Source organism: Glycine soja, chromosome 6 (assembly GCF_004193775.1).
Source record: "Glycine soja cultivar W05 chromosome 6, ASM419377v2, whole genome shotgun sequence".
Taxonomy (NCBI): Eukaryota; Viridiplantae; Streptophyta; class Magnoliopsida; order Fabales; family Fabaceae; genus Glycine; species Glycine soja.
This window is the reverse complement of record NC_041007.1, coordinates 30,821,498-30,829,140: the sequence shown is the minus strand read 5'-3', so window position 1 is coordinate 30,829,140 and position 7,643 is coordinate 30,821,498. Positions and strand designations below refer to the sequence as shown.

Here is a 7,643-nt window from a genome sequence, read left to right as displayed (position 1 = left end):
GCGGCGGGCCCGATGACATGCGAGAACCATTTGGTCCCGCACTTTACACCTTTTGTCATCCAGAGGCGGCGGGCCCGATGACATGCGGGAACCATTTGGTCCCGCAGTTTTTCACCTTTTGTCATCCAGAGGTGGCGGGCCCGATGACATGCGGGAACCATTTGGTCCTGCACTTTTTCAGCTTTTTGGCATCCAGAGGCAACGAGCCCGATGGCATGCAGGGAACCATTTGATCCCACACCTTTTTCTTTCACTATCCAGAAACAATCAAGGCCGATAGTTCGCGGAGGCAAATTATGGTCATCTGCGCCTTTCATCGACCGAGAGGAACGAATTCGACAGTATTAGGATCATGTGTCGGTACTGATCACTTTCAAAATTTTTGCAGGTTCCGCTGGCAGGGAGATTCACCGGCCGAATGGTGTTTCGGTCGAACGAAATTAGTGTCTTATCTTTACTTCCCTTTTATCTCCAATAAAAGACAAGTAAAGAGGGGCAACTGTCATACCCTAATTTCGTCCGGGGACCATCCGTTTGTTGGGATGTGACCCTCGTTTGACCACTTTGAGGTACCTGGCACCCATCGTTAGGCAATCTGTGAAGTTCCGTGACATGCCGGAAGTCAAAAGAAAGCATTGTTGCACAATCCGTGAAGTTCCGTGACGTGCCAGAATTCAAAAGGAAGTGCTAATGCGCAATCCGTAAAGTTCCGTAACATTCCGGAAGCCAAAGAAGGGATGATTACGTAATCCGTAAGGTTTCGCGACATTACGGAAAGAAAACAAGTATCATTACGTAATTCGTAAAGTTCCGTAACGTTAAGGAAAAAGAATCAACAAAAAAATGCAAGGGTGTATTTAGTAAACAAGGGGGTGCAAATAGCAACCAGGCCCACTTGGGCCTTCCAGGAAGTTCTCCAAAAGGAGGTGCCTTCTAGAGGAAGCAACCTAGCTCGCTGGGCGAGCTGGGTTGCAAGGTCCTCCCTCATTTTCCTATAAATAGGGGGAGGAGGGAAGAACAAAAATGTTCAACCCTCTTGGTATCTGAGGATCACTTAAAATTAGTGAGAAAAAATGTTTCCATGAAGAAAATCCAAGCCGAGGCGCTTCCGTAACGCTTCCGTGACGTTTTCGTGGGTGATTTCGTGAAGATTTTCAACCGTTCTTCGTCGTTCTTCGGTCTTCAACCGGTAAGTTCCCGAAATCAAACATTTCAAATTATTCTATGTACCCTTAGTGGTCCTCATTTGTTTCGCGTGCTTTTATTTTCATTTCATTTACTTTCCGTACCCCCTTTTGACGTGCTTTAGTCATTTATTTAAGTCATTTTCTCGCCTAATCAAAAATAAAATAAATTTCCACCAATCATTCATATCGTAACATCTTTTAATTTCTATTAAAATGAAATTCGACCATTCGGTCATGCCGTAACCACGTTTAAAACCAAAAAGAGGCAAAATAATAATATAATAATCAAAAAATATCTTTTAGTAAAAATAATCAAAAAAATCAATCGGACATTTTTTCTTTGGGATTTTCCTTTCTTAATCGAATTGACTAATAACCAAAGTGAAACTAAGGCTAAAATCAATTCATAAACCAAACTTTTTGTCATCGCCTAAAAAAGCCAATTTTAAAGGTCCAACGCCTTGAAATGGTCTTTTCCACTTTTATTGGTTAAATGTAGATTCCTAAAGGCCTAAAATCAACATGTTACTTTATTACCTCTTTCAAAAATAAAGAGATCATTAATGGTCCAATGCCTTAATGTTTTCTCTCTTTTTTTCAAAAAAAATCGAAATATTGTTTAATGGTCAAACGCCTTAAATGACCTTTCATTCAATAAAAACATATCTTGCAAAAAAGGATAAAAAATAACTTAACCAAACGCTTTGTTCTCAAAGAACTACGTAGGTCTAATTTCCTTATCACAATTGAGGAATACGTAGGAGCAAAGGGAAACACCCTTGTCGACCACAAAAAGATAAAAATATAAAAATGCGTAAAAAGACATAAGAACGTAAAAAGGGAAAATAACATAAATTTAAGTCATATTTGCACATTTGATTAAAGGTTGTCGTCTCTTGTAATGGACGTGTGGGGTGCTAATACCTTCCCCGTGCTTAAATACAACTCCCGAACCTTTCACTTAAAGTTTGTAGACCACGTCTTTCCCGGTTTTTCTGACGTTTTCCTCAAATAAACGATGGTGGCGACTCCGCGCGTATTCCTTTCTTGGAAGATGAGCCACGAGTCACGCGTCGCCCTCTCGCCGAAGGGTAGGTTGCGACAATATCCCTCAAACTCTAGTGAGGCAAATTTCATCTTTTTCTCTTCATTGTAGTTGTAACAAGCAAAGACTTGCTCAACCTTCATCTCTCAGTCAAGATATACACTTTTGGATCACAAGTCCCTTTAAAAGTAGGGATCTTCACCTACACTCCCTCATTCCATTCCTCTCTTTTCCTAACTTCATATCTTCTATGATTTCTACTATCCCTATACCTCTCATTCCTGCTTCCTCCCACATCCTCTTCATACGCCTCATCTTCTCCATGAGAAGAATTTGATGATTTATCCTCTCCTCCTTTCTTTATGTTTTGAATCCTCACACTTAAAGCTTCACTACTCCCGTGTATTCTTCTCAACCTCTCCTCGTTATCCTTTCTCATTCTCTCCATCCTTCTTCATTTTCATAACTCATTCTTCTTATTTGATCACCAAGTTTAATCATCTCCGCCATGAGCCTTGCGGTTTTTGGAAATGGTGGAGTAGCATCTTCACTTGTAGAAGCCATACCAAAAAGGAAAGTTAGTGCACAAGTAATAAATAGAGTAGCATCTCCACTTGTAGAGTAGCATCTCCACTTGTGTATCACTCTTTCAAGGTTTTTTCTTTTATAATATGCACTCTTGCCTTTTACCACTCTTGCTCCTCTTCAGTTCTTAAGCTAGAACCTTCAAGCTCAAAATCAATAAGTATTCAATGTGAAATTTGTCACAAATCAAAACTCAACTCAAGAAGCCAAGAATAGAAATACTCTAAGACAAAATTAAGGAATTTAAAGAAAAGCAAAAATAATGAAAGGAATACTCAAAAGGAATGCCAAGGAAGACAACAAACTAGAAGGCTCCATAATCAAGAAAAAGAATTATCCAGGAATTGAGCTATATTAGATATAAATAACCAACAAGACACAATTTCTATTTTGAAATATAGGTATGTAAAAACTAGAAGGACTCTGAATGCAAAACTTTTTTGTGTTTTTTTTTTTTGCTTTTGTTTTGCCTTTTTTTTCTTTGCACTTTTTTTGGCACAAAATTCAAATTTGAATGCATATATGTGATTGGACAGATCCAAATCTAGACCGTTACAAAATTTTTGCTCCAAATTTGAAAACTGAATTTCTTTATTTTTTTACTTCTTTCTTTCCTTTTTTTGCACAAATTTTGATATTATATATAAAAAAGAAGATAAAAAATATTGATATTAGATAGAGTTCAGAAAAGAAAGATGACTCAAAGAAATAAAACAAAGGAAGATGAAATAATAATATAGAGTAAATCAAAAGGGAAAGAACGAACAAAGGAAGAAACACACAAGAAGAAAGAAAACACAAAGGATAGATAACATTTGATTTCAAGAATCAAAGCTCTGGTACCAATTGATGGAAGCCTAATTTGCATATGCAATTTTTAGCATCAACAAACTGGGGAACTAATGTGCCATTATTTTCTCCTATTTCTTAACCCTTTTTGCACCATTTTAAATACTGATTCGTCTTAATTGTCAAATTTATTAGGCAGTTTTATAATTTGGGTCCATTCAGCTACTTTGATGTTTTTAATCTAATTTCAGGAATTAATGAAGCATTGGGCTTCAATCTATAATTGGGCTTGGGCTTGAATCCAGAATTGGGCTTGGATTTAAAACAGATTTGTAAACTTTGGGGCTGAAACACTATATAACAGCACCAAGGTTCTAGTTTAGCTCTCTCTCCTCTCTCTCTTCTATTTTTCGTTTTCAATTTTAGTCTCTCTTTTCTTTCTCTTTTATTTTTGTTTTTTACAATTCCAGTTCAGACTTTTAGTTTTATCAATAAAATTTCGTTCTTTATTTGATTAATGGAAGGCTAAGTCCGCAGCGTTGTTTTCTCTTGAGGATCAAGCATAGTTCTCTTTGAGGTTCTATTATTACTGTTAAATTCTTTTCATTTTTTCCTCTTCACTAATTACTCTGAATTTGTTGCTATTAATTCATGCATGCTTAGTGCTTGATTAATTGTCTTTTCGCTTAATTTACATTCATGCTTAATGATCGTTTATGAGTAATTGGTGTATGTGATGCTTAATCACATAATGAATGCCTTATGTTGAATTTCGCTTAGTAATTTAATTTAGGGTTGGATTAAGTGGTTGAACTGAATAAGGATAAATTCTCGCAACCTAGGATAAGAGACTTGCTTGTGAATCTAGGGGAAGTAACATATTTTAATTCTGATATTTTCTAATTAAATTTTACTCCCTGTTTAATTTACAAAAGCAAACAACCTCTGCCCCAATTTGTTATTATTTCCTACTATCTGTTATGAACATTTGGTTTATCATTGCTCGTTGGGAAAGGACCTAGGATCACTTCCTAGTTACTACATTTTAATATTTATTTGATTCGGGTACGGCCTCGATCAAATTTGGCACCGTTGCCAGGGAGCAGTGTCCAAAGGTTCATAATAGCTTGTGTCATGTTATTGTTTAATTCTTTCGTGTTTTATGTTTAATTGTTAGTGTTGTGTTAGTGTGTGTTAGTGTTGTTTAGTGTCTTGGTATTTTTTTTAGTGTGTGTTCTATTTTAGTTTTTCTATTATGCGCTTCCCCTGTTTCAGTTTTGGATGTTTTGCTGTGAATAGCGTTTTGCAACAGATTTAGCGACCACTTTTGCTTGCGGCAAAACAAAGTAGTAGTGGAAATCATGTAGCGACGAATTTTAGCGACCACCCTTACTGAATTATTTGGGATTTTTGTTTTAGTAGCTAGAGTTGTTATTTTTGGATGAATTTTTTTGTGGTAACTTCTTTTAATCTATATTTTGTGGGAAAAATAGCTGGAGACTTTAGTTTGGTCAGATTTGAAAGTTCCAAAAAAGTAGCAAATTTGATTTTTGTCAAAACTTCAAACGGCCATAACTTTTGCTCTGGTTATCAGAATCGCAATTATTATATATGCATTTGGGGTAGAAAAAAATTTCCTATGCTGTTGCAGCCAGCCTAGAGGTCTCCATCATCCAAAACAAGTGATTCTGTCAAAAGTTTTTATTTTTCAAGTATTATTCTCTTATTTTTCTTAACTTATCATTTTTAGCTTATATAGTTAGACTTCGAATTTTCATTTGAAATTTTTTGTGCTATCTTCTCATCATTTTATAAGGTTGCTCACAAAATTTCAAGTCATTTGGACATCATTTGATGGTAGCTGTAGTTCAAACCTACATTGTTACTTGCATAAGAAGGCAACTAATTGTGCTGCTGAATTTAGTGTATGACTAGAGGAAATCTATCTGACTTACAACCCTTTGATCCTGAGATAGATAGGACATTTCATAGACTAGTTAGACATCATTTAGTACCTTTTGAGCATCCTGAGCATTCTGATATTGGTGATTTTGAGCATCATAGTTTTGAGCATTCTGATTTTGAATATTCTGAGAACATGGCACACCCTCCACCCCGTGAGAGGACTCTAAGGGAATTGGCTGCACCTGATTTCACCTACGAAAGCTTGTGCATCCAATACCCTAATGAGTATGTCCCATATGTTCTTAAAACTGGATTGATCCATTTGCTTCCAAAGATTCATGGCCTTGCAAGTGAAGACCCACACAAGCATCTGAAAGAATTCCATATTGTCTGCTCCACCATGAAACCACCAGATGTCCAGGAGGATCACATATTTCTGAAGGTCTTTCCTCATTCTTTAGAGGGAGTGGCAAAGGACTGGCTATATTACCTTGCTCCAAGGTCCATCACGAGCTGGGATGACCTCAAGAGAGTATTCTTAGAAAACATTTTCCCTGCTTCCAGGATCACGACCATCAGAAAGGATATTTTAGGTATTAGACAACTTAGTGGAGAGAGCCTATATGAATACTGGGAGAGATTTAAAAAATTATGTGCCAGTTGCCCTCCCCACCAGATTTCAGAGCAGCTTCTTCTCCAATATTTTTATGAAGGAGTCAACAACATGGAGAGAAGTATGATAGATGCTGCCAGTGGTGGAGCCCTTGGAGACATGATCCCTGCTGAAGCCAGAAATTTAATTGAGAAGATGGCTTCAAACTCCCAACAATTTAGTGCCAGAAGTGATGCTATTGTCATTAGAGGAGTGCATGAAGTAGCCACGAATTCATCAGATGAGACTAAGAAGCTTGAAGGTAAACTAGATGCCTTGGTTAACCTGGTAACCCAGCTGGCCATGAATCAAAAATCTGCACCTGTCGCCAGACTCTGTGATTTATGCTCCTCTGCCGACCACCACACAGACCTTTTCCCTTTTGTGCAACAATCTGAAGCAATTGAACAGCGTGAAGCTTATGCTGCAAACATCTATAACTGACCTCCTCAACCTTAACAGCAAAATCAGCCACAACAGAATAATTATGATCTCTCCAGCAATAGGTACAATCCCGGATGGAGGAATCATCCCAACCTTAGATGGTCGAATCCTTCACAACAGCAGCAGCAACAACAACAGACTTATTTTCAAAATGTTGTTGGCCCAAGTAGACCGTACGTTCCTCCACCAATCCAGCAGCAACAACAGCAACAGCCCCAGAAACAGCAAACAGTTGAGGCCCCTCCGCAACCTTCCCTTGAAGAACTTGTGAGGCAAATGACTATGCAAAACATGCAGTTCAGCAAGAGACCAGAGCCTTCATTCAGAGCTTAACTAATCAGATGGGACAGTTGGCTACACAGTTAAATCAACAACAGTCCCAGAATTCTGATAGATTACCTTCTCATTCTGTCCAGAATCCCAAAAATGTGAGTGCCATTACATTGAGGTCAGGAAAGCAGTGTCAAGGACCTCAACCAGTAGCATCTTCCTCATCCACCAATGAACCTACCCAACCTCACTCTACTCCAGAAAAAGATGATGACAAAAATTTAAAGAGTAAGTTACCTAACAATTTCTATGCAAGTGAATCTAAAGAGAAGCAGCATATCCCTCTTCCATTCCCTCCAAGAGCAATTTCCAACAAAAAAATGGAAAAGGAAGAGAAGGAGATCTTGGAAACATTTAGGAAAGTAGAGGTAAACATACCTCTACTGGATGCAATAAAGCAAATTCCAAGATATGCTAAATTCTTGAAGGAGCTATGCACTAATAAGCAGAAGCTTAAAGGAAGTGAAAGAATTAGTATGGGCAGAAATGTCTCCGCATTGATTGGTAAATTTGTTCCCCAAATCCCTGAAAAATGTAAAGATCCAGGTACATTCAGCATACCTTGTATTATAGGGAACAATAAGTTTGACAATGCCATGCTAGATTTAGGAGCTTCTGTTAGTGTTATGCCTCTGTCTATTTTTAATTCTCTATCTCTAGGTCCTTTGCAGTCAATTGATGTGGTAATTCATTTAGCTAATAGAAG

The 7,643-nt window shown here is 37.6% G+C and overlaps 1 non-coding gene across 1 annotated transcript; it reads right to left on the bottom strand.

Annotated features, from left to right (window-relative positions):
- Positions 1-6,082: 6,082 nt before the first annotated feature.
- LOC114417518 lies at positions 6,083-6,189 on the bottom strand. The gene has a single exon (XR_003667782.1). It is a non-coding gene; the product is annotated as a small nucleolar RNA R71 (small nucleolar RNA).
- Positions 6,190-7,643: the final 1,454 nt, after the last annotated feature.